General features: G+C 38.0%; 1 long non-coding RNA gene across 1 annotated transcript; it reads left to right on the top strand.

The window, feature by feature from the left end:
• Positions 1-305: 305 nt before the first annotated feature.
• LOC306999042 lies at positions 306-894 on the top strand. The gene is made up of 3 exons (XR_013797713.1): positions 306-487; positions 595-715; positions 798-894. It is a non-coding gene; the product is annotated as an uncharacterized lncRNA (long non-coding RNA).
• The last annotated feature ends 9591 nt before the right edge of the window (positions 895-10485 follow it).

The raw sequence follows: 10485 nt of genomic DNA, 5'->3' as shown, positions 1-10485 counted from the left end.
AAATCACGTGACTCATGACAAACGAGGCCTCGGTTTGTGTGGATACGTCACCGGTTCGTTATGAGTGTCGTTTCCGGATAAAGGGGGTTTGAAACTCGCGCCACCTTGTGGGTGTTGTCAGGAGTAGTTGAATCAGTTGTAGAGTCAGAGAGTTAGAGTTACAGTTAGATAGTTGTGTCATCGTCGTTATTGTGTCATATATGTGTTAGGGCTGTATATTATTAGATTATATCAGGTTAGATTAGTTATAGTATATTGTTATTATTAATTATAGTTGTTATATTATAGTATTGTTAAATTAATTAGATAAGATTATTTGGATTGCTTTGGTTTTTTGGATTTGGACTGGACTGCTTTTTGAGTTGGATTGCCCTTTTTGATTTGTTTGCTTTTTGTGACCTCTTCCTTTTTCCTTGTAATGGAGCCAGCAAGAAAGAGGAAATCCTCCCCTGTCTGGGAGTTTTTTTAAATGGTTGGTCACAATAAGGTATGTGTATTATTATTGTTTTACTGTTTTGATATAATAATAAAAATAATAATAATACTCACTATAAGGCTGTATTATATTTCATGTCTATTCGTTTATGTTTCTAGGTTAAATGCTTGGTGTGCCTAAAGGAGCTGACATACAGCAATAACACCTCCTCCATGCTCAGGCATTATCGAGCACTGCACGAGCATGCACAGACTACTAACAATCCACACAGTAGTCAAAGTAATTAATAATAATAATAATAAACATTATCTAAATAATATTTTAGGCTCCTACAATACACCTGCATTTTATTTTATTATAGATTCCAAAAAAGAAATGGTAAATGAGGCCCTGGTGAACATGGTCATCAAGGACTCCCAACCCTTTTCCATTGTGGATGATGATGGATTTAGGGAGCTTCTGCATGTGTTGGATGGATCCCACTTATGTTATCCCAACTCGAAAGGTATGTGATTAATAAAGTGATTCATCATTATTTAAGAAGTTAAAAGTAAGATTATCTACATTTATTTTTATCCACAGGGTTTGAAGGCCATGGTTGAGCATAAATACAAGGAGGCTAAGGAGAAGGCCAGAGAGCTGTTGCAGAAAGTTGCTGCTATAAGCCTTACCTCTGACATGTGGACATCGTTAAACATGGATGCCTTCCTTGCAGTAACTTGCCATTTTATAGATGCCAACGACAAGCTCTGCACTATTTTACTAGGTGTAGAGCATTTCCCTAAGAGCCATACTGCTGAGAACTTGGCTACTGGACATATCAAGCTCATGGAGCAGTGGGGCATAAAGGATAAAGTGAAGTCCCTGGTAACTGATGCTGCAGCCAACATGATAGCATGTACGATCATTTAATGTTAGGTGTGCAATATGCATTGCACATGCTCTAAACCTTATTGTGAGGAAATCTTTTGATGACATTAGTAGCTTCAATGACATTCGATCCAAATGTAGGAAACTTGTGACCTATTTCCGAACCAGCACTACAGCAAAAGAGAGACTGGCCCAAGTACAGGAGCAGATGGGAAGACCAGTTCTGAAAATGATCATTGAAGTGGACATTCTCTGGAACAGCACTTACAACATGCTGGAACGTCTGTATCAGCTGAGAGAGCCAGTGGGGGCAGCCCTGGCCTCTCTAAAGACCGACATCACCCCTCCAACAGCCCTGGAGTATGAGGCAGTCCAGGATGCTTTAGATGTTCTTTCCCCTTTCCGCCAGGCTACACTAGAGCTTTCAGGAGAGAAAAGGGTGTCTGCCTCCAAAGTGATACCTTTGATGAAAATGCTTAATCATGCTGTAATGAGTAAGCTAGAAGGCCTTAAGTCCAACTTAACAAGGCAGCTGGGTGACAGCCATGGACGGAGGGTCAGGGAACACGCAGTTCATTTGGAATCAATAAGTGTGATGACCATACCCACGTTATTTCTTGAGTCAAGGGAAACTGCAAGAAGCTATATCAAGATTCAAATCGGAATGCGCTACTGTGATCAGAAGTTCTGGTCTCCATTCTGCTTCCACCAACACACCCCCAGCTCAGCTTCCAGCCTCTTCAGAAGCAGGTCAATCTTCAAACAGTAAGTAGTATGTCTTTGTTGTGTGAATGTTCACATTAGTGATTATTACTGTGAACCATTGTTAATGGAGTTTTTTTCTTTGTACCTCCATTATTAGGTGACCTTTGGCATCTGCTGGATAGCACGGTGGATCACAGTAGAATGAGCTCAAGTGCAACAGCAGGTGCTACTGTAGAAGTGAATCTCACAAGATCTGAGGATCCACAAGTATATTGGGCTCAACATAAACATCTGTATCCTCATTTATACCAGCTGGCACTGACATTTTTATGTTCCCCCGCATCCTCTGTTCCATGCGAAAGGATCTTTTCCAAGGCTGGAGAGGTTCTGTCCAAGAAGAGGAATCGTCTAAGCCCCAACACACTTGAAAAAATTATGTTCCTCAATAAAAATAATGTGTGATCCTTCCTTCACCCACCCCAAACTGCAGTGTTGCAGTTTGTTCCTCTAAATCCATAGCAATTTGCATTATTACACTCCCTCCACCATAAGCACTGCACTCAACACAGTCTCACTTTTGTTGTTCCTACTGTCACTATCCACACAATTTATGAATAATTAATGAACTGTGTGTGACAGTTGTCTCTGCACAAGTAAATTCAGACAGAGAGAGAAACATTTTATTTGATACCCAGGCAATGGAAAAATGTCTGCTCAGGTCATTGATTCAGTATTAATTTATTGGTCTGCTATTTCTTTGCACAGTAGCTAGGTGTCACTAGTGAGCAATAATGAATGAAGCTTCGAGTAATGAACACTTTGGTGAAGCAATGGGCTGCGAGGTCTCAGTGGTTCAGGAAGCCTCATTTTGCCATCACTACTGAAGAGCAGCCACAGGAATTGTTTTCACAGCCCCACAGCATATTCTTAGAGCTTGAGCTTGCACCACATCCAACTTCTTTAATGAGGTTTTAGCTAGGGATGGCTGACGCGAAACAGTCGTTCCGAAGCTTTGCGAGATCCCGAAGCGCAGATGATTCGAAACACTGATCCGAAGCGTGATTCAAAACACCCATGTCACGTGACTATGGCCAAACGAAGCCTCGAAGTGTTTCACTAAGTGTTTCATCAGGTGTGATCCGCCGAATCAGCGCTTGATTGACAGGGTCGGGAACAGACCACACAAGCGCACATCTGTATAAAAGTGAAATTAACGCATATTGACCTCGTGGGTTTTTGTGAGAGTAGTTTGATTTTGAGATAGCGGATTTTTGGTGATATAGTGACATTTATAGTGCGATTTGTTTAGTTATATTTAGGCTTACATTTAAATTTACACAACACATTGACTGATAGGCTAGAGGCACAGAGTATACATATAGTGACACATTAATAGATACATAGATATAAATATAGACAGCTAGATTAATAGATAGATAGATACATATATAGATAGCCTAGATTAAAGATAGGCTACATATATAAATACATAGATAGATTATAGATACATATTATATATCTAAATACATAGATAGATTGTAGATACATATTATATATCTAAATACATAGATAGATTGTAGATACATATATCTAATTACATAGATAGATTAGAGATACATATCTAGATAGATTTGGATAGATAGATTAAATGGAGGCTCCCCAGAAGAGATGCCGTACATCTGTGGTGTGGGAGCATTTCCATTTAGAAACCCCAAATAAAGTGAGATGTGTGTATTGTGATCGGCAGCTTGCCTACTGCAACAATACATCATCCATGATGCGCCATTTGAGGAGCTGATGCCACAGTGGAAGTGAAAAAATACATCAACGTTGCGTATTTGCCCAGAACTCATGATCCACTAACTTACTGGAAAGAGAGAGCAGTAATCTTTCCTCATTTGTATGTCATGGCTAAAAAATGTCTTTGCATACCAGCAACAAGTGTCTCTTGTGAGGATTTTTTCAAAGGCTGGAGAAATTATCTGTAAAAAAAAGAAGTAGGCTAAGTCCTTCCACAGCAGAGAAATTAATATTTTTGAATAAAAATATCTAAAAAAGTGAGACATTGTGGCTTGATTTATTTTATTAATATTCATTTTGCAGGACCAAAATAACATTATGCACAGTGAGGAGCCTAGGTTACAAGCTTCACATATTAGAAAAATACAATAATAAAAAAACAACACATTTTTTTTAATGGCTCATCAAGGTTGTTTCAGGATCAACACCTGCAAGTGACCACTAGGTGTCACCGTGGAGACGGGTGTCGGATTGATTCGAAGCCTCGAAACAATATGAACCATTTGGTTCAACTGTTTCATTGCTTCACGAAGCCTCGATCTGCCCATCACTAGTTTTAGCTGCCGATCCATAAGCAATGCTCCCATAATCTAATACTGATCTTTTCAAAAGGACAAACACTGAAACAGACAGGGTATATATACACAAGTGCTAACAAGGTGACGAGAAACAGCTGTAAGGCAATGAACAATCAGTGACAGACAGGATTATGGGAATTGTAGTGAGAATGCCTAGACACCGTGAAAACTGAGGACCTCTAGTGTTTAACCCAGGGAACCACCAGACACTGTGACATGGGGCTGTCAAAGCCGAGTGGCATTCACCATATAGCACGAGAACAGGAGGATGTTTTAACCCTTGTCAGCATTTTAAGGGAGGCTAAACTTTTTCAAAATGAGCCAGGCAGACAGTTCCATGCATTCCCAAATTTCAGTAAAAACCTATTGGAAAAGCTAAAATACCGTGAATTATGGCAGTGGATGAAGTCAAAAGTAATGGACTGGAGAATTGTCCCTATGTAAACAATGAATGATGATGGCACTGTTTTGATAAGGTACATTGTAACTTGATTTTTGCTTTAATTTAATTTTTTTAATATAATACAGTATACATTTATAATCATATTCTTAAAACCAATGTTTGTTTTTTTCTTATTGGTTTCTTATGTTTAAAGTGTTTACATTATTATTTGGAGATATTAAAAGTTTTTTATTTGCATATGACTCATTGTTCATCTTTTATTAAATGAAAAAACATCAACCACCAGTTGAAAAGTTTAAACAATTTAAATTTTATTCAAAAGTATTTTAGAAAGTGAGGTAAAAATTATTTGCACAACAAAAGGACAGTCAATAAGAACCTAAAGCTAGAATTGAGCCTCTTTTAGCTAGTCCGAGATCTTCAACACTGACAAGCCTGATTCCAAGCTACTTGGTGAAGATTGTATATGGTCATCCTCGTCATCTTCATCAAAGTAACCTGTGTAGTCCATGTCAACCTGAACAACACTCTCATTAAACAAAATAGCGTGACTGTTACGAAGGCCTTGTGCGGTTGGAGGCTCCAATTGACAGCGGAGACAGTGGTTAACAGTGTTTTTATTGCGGTGCAGGATGACAGTCACTCAGGATTGATGGGAAGAGAAACAAAATAAAAACAAAAAAACTTAGATGCCACAAAATATATATATATATATAACTATACAAAACATAAGGTCAAAGCAATCTACATCAAATAAGCATAACCTGACCTGTATTTGCAACTGCACTACATAAGCAGTACTTTCCCAGTCCCCAATCGCAAACTCAAAACTGTCCATGGTCTGCCTAGACCTCTCCTCACCTCCTATCTCTGAACTATCCTACTAACATTTTTTGGAGTCATTTTATAGGCCTGACTCCTCCTACTCTGGAACATACCACCTGGAAGATAACATATTTCACATACTTTACAGGAATTCATAAGAATAATAAAGAAAACAAAAGTAATAAATACAAATAAACACATGCAAGAAATCATATCTGCAAGTATACATATTCAAAGAAAACCCATAACTCAAGAAACTATGAGAATAAACTCTCCGGTGACGTCACTCACATGAACGCGCCACAATTTGGCGCGGACACAAAGACCTATAAATAGACCGAATGTATAACCAGACAGGTTTGGCCAACGACTCATCAACACGTGGTAAGCATCATCTATATCTCTTCCACTGTATTCAATAAAATATGTAAATCAAATACTCGTGGTGGTGATTTATTTCTGTATGAGGAAAGACAATTCTATTATGCTATCATCATATGCACTCCTATTACGGTTGCTAGTTCTCATAACTCAGGTAAAACTACATACAGGACATCATACACAAGTTTACAACACAATGATATCGAATGTTACACAGGTCAATGCATACATGAATATATGTCAGCTAACAGACTGTAATACATGATGCCGGTGTATGCGTGTAACGTGCATGCGTGTGTGTAGTCCATGTACAGTCGCAGGCTTACGACTCGATGTCATCAAAAACCTCATAAATAATTCTTATTATTTCCTTTGCATGTTCCAGGTTGAATACAGGGAGATTATGAATAACGTAGTTCAGGTCAAATATCTGTGTGCAGTGTTCCAAAACCGCACCGATGAGCTCATCTCCAAATCCAGTACAGGCTGTGTCAACTGTGTAAAGATGCATATGGTCCTGAAGTAAACTACTCCTGTAATTATGTAACAGGTCCCTGATCAAAAGTTTTTCCTAATTTGTGACCAGTCTACATTTTTCAGGCAAAGAAATAACCCTTTAAAAATGTTCATATTTTGGGGTTGGCTCCCCACAACCTTCAGGTTCACAAGAACAAACAGAATGGCAGTAGGTGCAGCACAGATGTCCTGGATTGACAGATGTGGTGTTTTCCTCAAAATGGCAGTACAAAGACAACTACTGATTCCAGTCTCAAGTACTATCTTAACTACTGTGTCAAACTTTGAATGCTGTTTGACAGCATAAACAATCGCATGTGCCTGCAACCCACTTCTGCCTGCCCTCCCGACCTGCTGAACCATGGCTTCCACATTGTCCGGTAACCCATACATTACAATGTGTGATATGTTTGGAACATTTTAGCCCATCCCAAGAGCTGTTGTAGTCACAACTCTGCAGCTACCCTATCCACTCACTAAGAGATGACAGCACTCGGTTCTTATTGTGAGGGAGGGTTTGGCTGTGGAACATGCCTATAAGTAGGTTTTCAATCTTTTTCTCAGGGTCTCTGTCAACCCAGAAATCTTCACCCAGTTCCGCCTTCAAATGGCAGAACACTCTGCCAACCTGTTTAACAGTTTTGCAGTAAATACACTCTAAAAATGGCTGGGTTAAAAACAACGCAATTGGCAACCCAGCGCTGGGTAAATATTGGACAGAACACGTGCTGGGTTAAATGAACCCAGTGACATTTTAACCTAGCAGGCTGGGTTGTTGAGAAAACCCAAAATGTAGTAATTTTTTTAACATTAATGGATTTGCTATTCTGGGTTATTTTTGCTGGGTTATTATAATTTCCCCTGTGCTTTACTGTAAAGCTTTTTATTAAACTCCCTGAATTAAGAAATAACATGTTTAGACTGTTAAAATAATTATTTTTAAAGCTTGTCATTTAGTGCTGACATCAAAGTAGTTAAATCTTGTCAGTAAAAAAAAAAAAACTACATGTTTAAATACAGTGATATTGACTATTATATTTTAAAGTCAGTGAATGCAAAATCATTTAAAAATACATCAAGTATTAAATAGTCAAATACAATTAAAGAAAGAAAGATTCGTTTTGAACAATGACATTTATACCTTTAACTATTAGCCTACATGTTTAATGGTTTAAATACGCAGTGAAATTGACAGACAATTAAATTTTAAAGTCAGCGAATGCAAAATCATTTTTAAAATATGCTTATAAAATAAATTGACTTAAATATAGTTAAATAAAGTCAAATACAGTTAAGAAAGAAATACAATTAGTTCTAAACAATGAAATTTATACCATTTAATTCTTTGGAAATTAAAGTGAAATTCACAGATGTGCAAAATTGTATTTTACAGTATGTACACAGTGAAATTGACATTTACAAAACCAAAGAAGGGGGAGGTTAAAAGTTACTCATCAGCAAACAAGGATGTGCGAAGAAACCGAACGAAGATTGTCAACTCTCCATTGATGATGACAAAGGACTGCGATATCTGCTGGGCGTTTCCCATGGCCATTTTTGTGGACTCTGCCCGGTTTAGAAATTCCACCATGTTCGTTCCAACTTGAAAGTAAAATACAATACAGATTGTTTAAATGGCAACAGTGTCATTATTCAGTTGAAGTCAGTTCAGTGTTGATTCAATTCAACTGGAGTTCATCATGATTTCAACAATCAATATTTTTATTTGGTGAAAAGCCAATAAGTGGTAAACTTTACATTATTCCTTGAATATCTTGTTTGATCTTGTTTTTTTTGTCTAGGATCAAAATTGCTGAATGGGAATTGTTTTGAGGTAATAAAGTTAAGTCAGATAATGTACATCAAGCCAGTTTTCATCAAACTCCTTCAGGGTGATATGAGATCCCTCCACTTTGTGTTAATTACCCTGTTGAACTTTATTCTGCGATATCTACTGGCTGGATGTACAGTATCCCTTGCTTAAAGGAGAACTCCGGTCAATTTTAACATTGAGCTCATTTTTTTGTAAATTTGGAGTGCTGTCAATACAGAGAACAACGACAAAAATCAGTGTTGCCTACACCGTTATCCTCTTTTTGAAATTAGCACCCTGTTGACTTCAATGGGGCAAGTTTTAAACCTGCTTTTAGCCTCTTAACATCCTTAATGTTTCATTACAAGTGCCCAGCCATGTTAGATTATTCCTTCAGAGTGAACACGAGTGAATCTGACTGCAGTAGATGTGAAAGATATGAATAAAAATGATTTTATTTCAGCCAGCGCAAATACCTGTATTTACATCCTGTTTTCGGTCGAAGTCCAAAGTAGTCGATTGTCGAGTTCACGCGCATAGGTTTAGTTACCTATGATCACGTGAGTAAACTCGACAATCGACTACTTTGGACTTCGACTCTTTAGATGTTACTTGATGTTGCAATATTTTTTTTACCTGCCTGAGTTTCCTAGAATAGAAGGCAGATTATTCCCTGGAATAATCTGACTGTTATTCCAGAGGAATTTGGCATTTCTGGCTGGCTGTCAGCCATCTTGGTTTGGAGTAAAAAAAAATCCACATACAAGGGCTTGCCACTGGGTAGCAATGTATAGGATGATGCACAAGAGTCTACTCTAGAGGTTGATGTGCAACTTTGCCAAAAAAAATCCATGCATTTGCAAAAAAAATGCTTTTTGAATAGCTGTCCACTGTAGTGACCACTATGCGTGAAAGGTTTAAGTAATTCTCCACCCACAAATTTAATTCTCTCATCATTTACTCGCCCTCATTCCACCCCAGATGTATATGTATATGACCTTCTTTCTTTTATATGGAGATAGACCACAACATAGTCCATACTAATACCAGCTGACAGTGCTCCCTTTGTTTTTAGCATTAGTTTAGAGATTTTTTCCTTTTAAAAAATTTACTTAGCTACTGCATCTGATATTTATCCAAATGAATCGACATTGAATCAAGATCGGAATCGAACCACAAGCTTATAACTTAATTGGCTAAACTCAGAGGTTGGCAGCCTTGTGATCTACCTATATTTCACTAACGTTATAGCACGGATCAAATTTATATTCGTTAAGTTACGCGAGGTTGAGTTGATTATCACAGGCATTCAATTATATATGTAAATGCTGTGTTGTGGCAAAAATTCATCAAACAAACATCACTGCGTAAGGGAGACTCAGAGTCAAATTATAAAGATTAAAAGTATTTATTCTTGCAAGAAGGAGCAGTCTAATACACAGCTGTTACCCTGTGCAGAAGAGTGACACACCCCCAGACAGACTGAACCAGCTTTTATCTAAGATTCAAGGTCTTCTTCTTCAGAGCCCTCCCCCCACAGTAGATTTCCATTCAGTAATTTTCCATAGACAAGGAAGCCATAACACTAGTTTCGATTCGTCACTAGAGCCAACTCCTAAGCCCTCCTTCACCAAATGGCCTTCTGACATCTAGGTCAGAGGTCCTCGTTCGTCTGTTCTCTGGAGTGTCTCTCCCTTCTGCCTTCCCAGGTACAGAAAAAGAATCTTCTCTCACTACAAGTGAGAGTCACACATGTGACATTCTTTGAATCATCTATATTTTACTAAAGATCAATGAATATCATAAAACCGCCACTACAGCTGCAAAAGTGTATAATAAACATGAACTTACCTTTGAACTTGTCGATAAGACTGGGTAACCGCCTCTCGACGAGTTTTTCCCAAATGTATCCATATGATTTTCTGACTAGAAAAAAGACTAAATTTTGAATTATATCACTTACCAAAAACGAATTTATGTATGTAAAAAAAAATACTTTTTGTACCAAACATGAATCAAATCACGGCACTGAGCATGCACGCACGCGCTTTGAACGTTTTCGCGGTGCTGAAGTCGATTCATTTCCGGGAATCATTTTGTTTCAAAATTGGTGAACCGCTTTATTTGAACCGGATGGTCGGTTCTTTTAGACCTGCGG

This window comes from Phoxinus phoxinus (genome assembly GCF_949152265.1).
Source record: "Phoxinus phoxinus genome assembly, chromosome: 5".
Classification (NCBI taxonomy): Eukaryota; Metazoa; Chordata; class Actinopteri; order Cypriniformes; family Leuciscidae; genus Phoxinus; species Phoxinus phoxinus.
This window is presented reverse-complemented; position numbering and strand designations above follow the sequence as displayed.